This window comes from Entelurus aequoreus, linkage group LG15 (genome assembly GCF_033978785.1).
Source record: "Entelurus aequoreus isolate RoL-2023_Sb linkage group LG15, RoL_Eaeq_v1.1, whole genome shotgun sequence".
Taxonomy (NCBI): Eukaryota; Metazoa; Chordata; class Actinopteri; order Syngnathiformes; family Syngnathidae; genus Entelurus; species Entelurus aequoreus.
The window spans coordinates 44,419,907-44,429,078 of NC_084745.1; the positions used below are offsets into that span (position 1 = coordinate 44,419,907).

Consider the following 9,172-nt stretch of genomic DNA (forward strand, 5'->3'; position numbering starts at 1 on the left):
CCCAGTCTGTCGTTTCCCAACAAGCACGCAACTCGTCCACAGACTCGGCGGTGAAACACTTAATATTCCTCATAACAGGTTTAGCCAGTTTCAGTCTCTGTCTGTATGAAGGGATTAAGTGCACCATCACGTGATGATAGTCCAAGAGCAGCGCGCGGGACTGCATGAAAAGCCTTGCTCACTGTAGTGTAGCAGTGATCCAGCGTGTTCTCCTCTCTGGTCGGGCATTTAATAAACTGTCTATACTTTGGTAATTCCTGGCTCAAATTTCCCTTGTTAAAGTCACCAAGCACGATAACAAGAGAGTCAGGAAAAGACCGTTCCACATGTAAGATCTGTCCTGCGAGCGCGCGCTGAGCGTCACGCACGTCCGCGTCGGGCGGGATGTAAACAGCCACGAGAATGAATGAAACAATCTCACGGGTGACTAATGTGATCAGTTTAACCGTTTTATACATATTTAACAATCATACACATTTACACACAAAAAGAAAAGAAAAAGAATGACCAAAAAAGGAATAGGCTGAAGCCAAAGCTTATATTTGCCTATCCAATACCTTCACTGAAAATAAGATTACCTGGAACATCAACGTTCAAAAAAATCAATGGGATGAAATTAATTGTTACTCTATTTGATCATTTTCAATTATTTTACCTTTCAAGGTTTTCTTAAACCTTAAGAATTACATGAATTCAACTCCTCACTGAGCTTGTTCCACCATTCAACTCCTAAAACTGAAATACATTTGTATTTTATATTCGTTCTTACTTTACCTATTTCAATAATCAATATCCCCTGTAAATTACCGTATTTTTCGGACTATAAGTCGCAGTTTTTGTCATGGTTTGGCCGGGGGTGCGACTTATACTCGGGAGCGACTTATGTGTGAAATTATTAACACATTACTGTAAAATATCAAATAATATTCTTTAGCTCATTCACTTAAGAGACTAGACGTATAAGATTTCATGGGATTTAGCGATTAGGAGTGACAGATTGTTTGGTAAACGTATAGCATGTTCTATATGTTATACCGGTAGTTATTTAAATGACTCTTACCATAATATGTTACGTTAACATACCAGGCACGTTCTCAGTTGGTTATTTATGCCTCATATAACTACACTTATTCAGCCTGTTGTTCACTATTCTTTATTTATTTTAAATCGCCTTTCAAATATCTATTCTTGGTGTTGGGTTTTATCAAATAAATTTCCCCCAAAAAATGCAACTTATACTCCAGTGCGACTTATATATGTTTTTTTCCTTCTTTATTATGCATTTCCGGCCGGTGCGACTTATACTCCGGAGCGACTTATACTCCGAAAAATACGATACTTTACCTATTTCAAAAATCATTATCCCCCGTAAATTACAGTTTTCTCCTCTTAATTTAAAAAACCTAAGAATACAAGCTGGAAGGCTGTTCTTTACTCGAAACATAATTTCCATCGCTTTTAAAAACACAAATTACTTTTAGCTTTACCGAAGACTATTGGGGAAGGCAGCAATGAGCAAAGAGGGAGTGGAGGGGAGAGCGATACGGACGGCACCTTCGTACTTTGCTACAAAGTGCTGGCACTCGCAACTTTCTTTGGCCCAATGGTGGATTATTTTCCAGCCATCGTCAATAAAAAAGCATGGAGACTGAGTCACCAACATGCTCCAAGCTAATAAGAGTCCACACATTCGATACTGCTGAGTCGCTGCATGAACCAGTTTGTTGCTCAGACATGCTCGGCGACGTCACCTCTCAGCTTTCACACACAGTGAAGTGAAGTGAAGTGAATTATATTTATATAGCGCTTTTCTCTAGTGACTCAAAGCGCTTTACATAGTGAAAACCCAATATCTAAGTTACATTTAAACCAGTGTGGGTGGCACTGAGAGCAGGTGGGTAAAGTGTCTTGCCCAAGGACACAACGGCAGTGACTAGGATGGCGGAAGCGGGAATCGAACCTGCAACCCTCAGGTTGATGGCACGGCCACTCTACCAACCGAGCTATACCGCCACAGTCACCGAGACCAGCGAGCAGCCTTCGCGCTTGTAGAAATCTTGACCCGATTCTCTTCCCCTCTCACATGGGGCTTCCTGTCACTGCCATTCTTGCTCGCCACAGGGGCAGATGGGAAAAACCGTCTCTCCGTTACAAGCACGACGCATCCTCGCCAGATGGCCAGTTTAAAGGAAAAAAAAGTTCACTTTTCTCATCGTGAATTGATACGTAGGTATCACCTGGCATCATTAAACATGCCAGAAAATAAATATTTCACATTTCCGTTTTTTTCTGGATGATTCCAATCGTTTTGAACGTCTTAAGTAAAAATGACTGTAATCGCATATATCCTCATAAAATACCAGGGCAGAAACCTGAAATGAGGCTGCAGCAAACTCTTAGTGTGCAGCCAAGCCTACTATGTGATTAGGACTGAATCCCAGTCCTCCCTCTTCATCATTTATGAAAAACGTGTTGCTGCTCGTCTAAAATCGTTCTTGACTAACTTCAGCTCGTATGACGAGCACTTTTAAAATTAAAAAACTGTCCAATAAAGTACAAAGAAGAAGAATGCTGAATTTATTTAATTCATTCTTTCACTCAAAATAATCTTACTTATCTCATCATATGAAATGTAACTTACTTCACCAATTATTATTTATGTATTTATTTATTTATTTATTTATTTATTTATTTATTTTTATTGTGATTACTTATGGAGTATATTGTGAATAAATTGAGAACAGGAAGTGAACTAAATTTTTTAGAAACTGTTATGTAAAAGAAAAGGGGTAGGATTAAATAAGCTCTGCTTCTTCCTACTCCTTTTTGAACATGTTGAAAAGAGAAACTGGAAATTGTGATGTATCATGTTGTATGCTTGCATGTTCGAAATAAACTCAAACTCAACTCAAAACATGGCAAATGTACATTTTGAAAGGAGATCAACTGTCTAATCCAGGGGTGTCCAAAGTGTGGCCCGGGGGCCATTTGCGGCCCGCAGCTAATTGTTTACCGGCCCGCCACACATTCTGCAAAAATTGCAAAATTGATAATCTTGAAAAAATGTAAAAAAACATTTTAAAAAAGTGGAATGAGGTGAAATCTAACAAAAAAAAGTTGCAATGTTGACACAAAGCTGCCATGCAGGCTGTTTTTTTCTTTTGTCTTTGTCTCTGCAAATCTGTTATAATGAATTATTACTTAAAAAATATCACTTTAAAATGTTTTATGTGGAAAAAATATTGCATATATTGTGTGGTTGCCATATAAAAACATCCAAGTTTTATTTGACAAAAGAGCATAAAACAAACAAAACAATAGTTCAAACGTAAAATCGACAGATATATCTGAAGTTGATCTCGTAATTTAAGTGTTAAAAGTAAAAAAAAAAGCTAAAAAATGTATCACTTTATGAGTGTGGGACCTTTTGGATCCCAAATATATTTAGTAGGGTTTTATTTAACTTTTCACTGTGATTACTCAAAAATATTAAAGAATTAAAATCAATGGTGTCCTGCATTATTGATCTTTTAAGGCTCTAATTACTAAATACTGCATATTTCAGTTTTACTATAAAAAACAAAGTTGTCTTTGACAGAAAACCTTTTTTTTTTTTTACTTTATATCAACCTCAAGTTGATAAAGAGATTTACTGTAAGCGTTAACTTAAAAAAAATAATAATAATTTGACTTATTTTTAACAGTTTAATGACTGAGACCCTGTATAGTCCCCGGGAGACCTAAAGGTTAAAAAAAAAAAAATCCATATATTTTGTTAAGGTTTGAAAATGAAAAATATCAAAATGGCCCCAGCATGCTTAAATTTTTCCGTGGGCGGCCCTCAGTGGAAAAAGTTTGGACACCCCTGGTCTAATCATTCAGAAAATGTAGACAATTTTAGGTAAGTTCTTGCTGTTAGTCTGAGGCCATGTCTACACTAAGTTTTTTAACCCCTTAAACAAATAATGATTTAGCCTAAGCCCCGTTTCAGCCACACTAAACCAGCGTTTATGGTAACCCTCCTCGGAAACATTTTTACACGGGTAAGTGCGCAGTGTAATTCTTGAATCTCCGGCACTTAGCTTTGTATGGACTCATTGATCATTTACAAAGTGAGTTCGAAGAGGAAGTGACGCCAGAAAGACCACGCCCACACAGGAAGTGACATCAGAAAGAACGCGCCACAGCCAGCTTCATAACAAAGCGGTTTCGTAACTCGGAGCTAACCACTGGAAATATGAAGGCGAGTCATCCAGACATGCCCGTGTTTCTCCTTCCTCTACATCAGGGGTGGGCAATTAATTTTTACCGGGGGCCGCATGAGCAACCCGAGCACTGCTGGAGGGCCACATCGACAATATTTCAATTAAATTTTGCTCAATATTATTTTTGATATATACCGTAAGATTAATAATAATAATAATTAATAATAATAGTATAACTTCAACATAGTGTGTGTAACAGCATTCCATGACTAATATAAATAAATTAACATTAATAATAAATGACAGTAAAATAAGCACACGTATGACTGAGGAATCATAGTGTAACTTTGTGTGGTGTTTGAGTTGTCCGACTTTTTGTGTGGCCATAAACGCAGCAGTGGTTTAGTGCTATGCGTGTTGGTGACAGATGACAAGTTGGTTGTGGCCTGGTTTGTACGGCAGAAAAGGACTAGTTTTTCGAGATAGAATTGTTTTACTCATGTTTTTGGTGTGGTTATGTCCGAATATAAGCAGTTTTGCTCAATAAAGTGATCGATATAATTCCTGTCCTCGAAGCATCTCGATAGACGTTACAATAATTGAACGGTGTTCAATTGAACGGTGTTGACGAACACCGTTAGGGCCGCTTGTTGTCACTGTCACTCAAAGCTGCATTGCAAAATTACATAGAATAAATATGTTTATTTTGTTTAGAATTCAGATGGGATTTGATTTGGTGCGCGGCATATATTTGCTGCGCGCAGCAGACGCTTGAGCAGTGCGCAATTGCGCAGGCACGCACCTTAGAGGGAACGTTGCTTTGCAGTCCATGTCTTGTTGGAAACACGCCATTCTTCATCAACTTTTCTCTTTTTAGCGTCTCGGGTGTAAACCGTGCATCACTTGTCGCTGCATGTGCACCTTCACTCGCAGGTTACACACGGACACACGCCCATAAATAATACTTTTCAAAATAAAAGCAGCACAGTTGTATTGCGCGCACGACATAGATGTTTTTTCAACTTTATTTTGTAATTAATGATTGCAGCTGTTCACATTCACTCACAATCACGCACACGCATACGTCCACAAGGAAGTAATACAAATAACGATTTTCAAAACAAAAACAGCACCGTTGTATTGCACACTCAACATAGATACTTTTTTAAATGTATTTTGTAATTTATAATTGGCCTCACGCGGGCCGGACAGGGACGCACAAAGGGCCGGATGTGGCCCGCGGGCCGCAGAATGCCCAGGTCTGCTCTACATGTACAGACGCTTGTGGAAATCACACATGAATACCTTAAGAGAAAGCGATTGCAGCTATTTCAGATACAACACTTCTCAGACGGCAAGAGAACCTTCGAATGTCCTGCCAGGTCAGCTGTGTTTCTACTTAGCGAAAAACTTCGTCCATTTGTGGGAGGAGAGACAACGAGAATGCGGGCTCCCGTGGAAGTGATTAAAAAAAAAACAGCGCGTGCTTTGTTTTACCTGGCCGTCGAGAAGACTACGGAAAACATCGAATGCATTTGGACTGGCAAAGCAGACTATCAGTTATTGTCCGCCATGTATGTCGCGGACTCAACATCTAGGTCCAGAGTATATAAAGTCACCAAAAAGGAATGGACAATGAAGATGAAGGTAAAAGAATGAGAAGTGTCCTGACCAGATATCTAGATCCCTAGGTTGATTGATGTAAAATGTTCATCATCACATTGTTTACGTGTCTAATAAAGATTTGATTCATTTATGGTGGCTCAGGTGTGATTCACTACAATAGGGCCCCACAGCACACTGGATTCCAGTTAATTGAAATACCACAACTAGAGATGTCCGATAATATCGGACTGCCGATATTATCGGCCGATAAATGCTTTAAAATGTAATATCGGAAATGATCGGTATCGGTTTCAAAATTATCGGTATCTGTTTCAAAAAGTAAAATTTATGACTTTAAAACGCCGCTGTGTACACGGACGTAGGGAGAAGTACAGAGCGCCAATAAACCTTAAAGGCACTGCCTTTGCGTGCTGGCCCAATCACATAATATCAACGGCTTTTCACACACACAAGTGAATGCCACGCATACTTGGTCAACAGCCATACAGGTCACACTGAGGGTGGACCGTATAAACAACTTTAACACTGTTACAAATATACGCCACACTGTGAACCCACACCAAACAAGAATGACAAACACATTTCGGGAGAACATCCGCACCGTAACACAACATAAACACAACGGAACAAATACCCAGAACCCCTTGCAGCACTAACTCTTCCGGAACCCTACAATATACACCCCCCCCACACACACACACACACAACTCAACCCTGCCCATCTCAACCTCCTCATGCTCTCTCGGGGAGAGCATGTCCCAAATTCCAAGCTGCTGTTTTGAGGCATGTTAAAAAAAATAATGCACTTTGTGACTTCAATAATAAATATGGCAGTGCCATGTTGGCATTTTTTTCCATAACTTGAGTTATTTCATTTTGGAAAACCTTTTTACATTGTTTAATGCATCCAGCGGGGCATCACAACAAAATTAGGCATAAAAATGTGTTAATTCCACGACTGTATATATCGGCATCGGTTGATATCGGAATCGGTAATTAAGAGTTGGATAATATCGGATATCGGCAAAAAGCCATTATCGGACATCTCTAACCACAACACTGAGTATTGTTCAGATCAATTAAATTTAAGAACTTGCACACAAAGGAGGTGGCTATGACGTGTGCATTTTCCGCGCATGCGTACTAGGTCGTGTTGAGCCGGCGGATGGAGGGGAGCGTGGGTCTTAAACGGTGGCATTGTTGTGTGTGCAACCCGGCCGCCCTAGAGCCTCCTTGGAGCTTTTTCCAAAATATATGAGAATGGAAAAAGATGAGGGAAACATTTTTTTTGTTTGTTTTAATAAGGTTTCTGTAGAAGGACAAACATGACACAAACTTTCCTAATTGTTAGAAATCAGCTACAGCTGTGTTAACTAGCTCGTATGGCGAGCAGTTTCAAAGCAAAAACAACATTCTAAACATGGCTAATGCAAATTCTGAAAGTAGATTAGCTGCTAACATTTGCATTTGAAAATATGGCAAAGTACCAAGGGACATTTTTTGGTCATTTTCCCGACCAAGATCCAATGAAATGGTAAATGGGTTATACAAACCCCGTTTCCATATGATTTGGGAAATTGTGTTGGATGTAAATATAAACGGAATACAATGATTTGCAAATCCTTTTCAACCCATATTCAATTGAATGCACTACAAAGACAAGATATTTGATGTTCAAACTCATAAACTTTATTTTTTTTTTGCAAATAATAATTAACTTAGAATTTCATGGCTGCAACACGTGCCAAAGTAGTTGGGAAAGGGCATGTTCACCACTGTGTTACATGGCCTTTCCTTTTAACAACACTCAGTAAATGTTTGGGAACTGAGGAGACACGTTTTTTAAGCTTCTCAGGTGGAATTCTTTCCCATTCTTGCTTGATGTACAGCTTAAGTTGTTCAACAGTCCGGGGGTCTCTGTTGTGGTATTTTAGGCTTCATAATGCGCCACACATTTTCAATGGGAGACAGGTCTGGACTACAGGCAGGCCAGTCTAGTACCCACACTCTTTTACTATGAAGCCACGTTGATGTAACACGTGGCTTGGCATTGTCTTGCTGAAATAAGCAGGGGCGTCCATTGTAACGTTGCTTGGATGGCAACATATGTTGCTCCAAAACCTGTATGTACCTCACGGCATTAATGGCGCCTTCACAGATGTGTAAGTTACCCATGTCTTGGGCACTAATACACCCCCATACCATCCCAGATGCTGGCTTTTCAACTTTGCGCCTATAACAATCCGGTGGTTCTTTTCCTCTTTGGTCCGGAGGACACGACGTCCACAGTTTCCAAAAACAATTTGAAATGTGGACTCGTCAGACCACAGAACACTTTTCCACTTTGTATCAGTCCATCTTAGATGAGCTCAGGCCCAGCGAAGCCGACGGCGTTTCTGGGTGTTGTTGATAAACGGTTTTCGCCTTGCATAGGAGAGTTTTAACTTGCACTTACAGATGTAGCGACCAACTGTAGTTACTGACAGTGGGTTTCTGAAGTGTTCCTGAGCCCATGTGGTGATATCCTTTACACACTAATGTCGCTTGTTGATGCAGTACAGCCTGAGGGATTTAAGGTCACGGGCTTAGCTGCTTACGTGCAGTGATTTCTGCAGATTCTCTGAACCTTTGATGATATTACGGACTGTAGATGGTGAAATCCCTAAATTCCTTGCAATAGCTGGTGGAGAAAGGTTTTTCTTAAACTGTTCAACAATTTGCTCACGCATTTGTTGACAAAGTGGTGACCCTCACCCCATCCTTGTTTGTGAATGACTGAGCATTTCATGGAATCTACTTTTATACCCAATCATGGCACCCACCTGTTCCCAATTTGCCTGTTCACCTGTGGGATGTTCCAAATAAGTGTTTGATGAGCATTCCTCAACTTTATCAGTATTTATTGCCACCTTTCCCAACTTCTTTGTCACGTGTTGCTGGCATCAAATTCTAAAGTTAATGATTATTTGCGGGAAAAAAATGTTTATCATTTTGAACATCAAAAATGTTGTCTTTGTAGCATATTCAACTGACTATGGGTTGAAAATGATTTGCAAATCATTGTATTCCGTTTATATTTACATCTAACACAATTTCCCAACTCATATGGAAACAGGGTTTGTACTTGCATAGCGCTTTTCTACCTTCAAAGTACTCAAAGTGCTTTGACACTATTTCCACATTCACACACTGATGGCGGGAGCTGCCATGCAAGGCGCTAACCACGACCCATCAGGAGCAAGGGTGTTGCTCAAGGACACAACGGACGTGACAAGGTTGGTAGAAAGTGGGGACTGAACCAGGTACGGCCACTCTCCCAACCGCGCCACGCCGTCCCCGAA

At 39.9% G+C, this 9,172-nt stretch overlaps 1 protein-coding gene across 4 annotated transcripts in view; it reads left to right on the forward strand.

The window, feature by feature from the left end:
* The window catches only part of mettl4 (methyltransferase 4, N6-adenosine), a 58,754-nt gene that overhangs the window by 43,741 nt on the left and 5,841 nt on the right, over positions 1–9,172 (forward strand). The gene's annotated exons all lie outside the window — the stretch shown is intronic.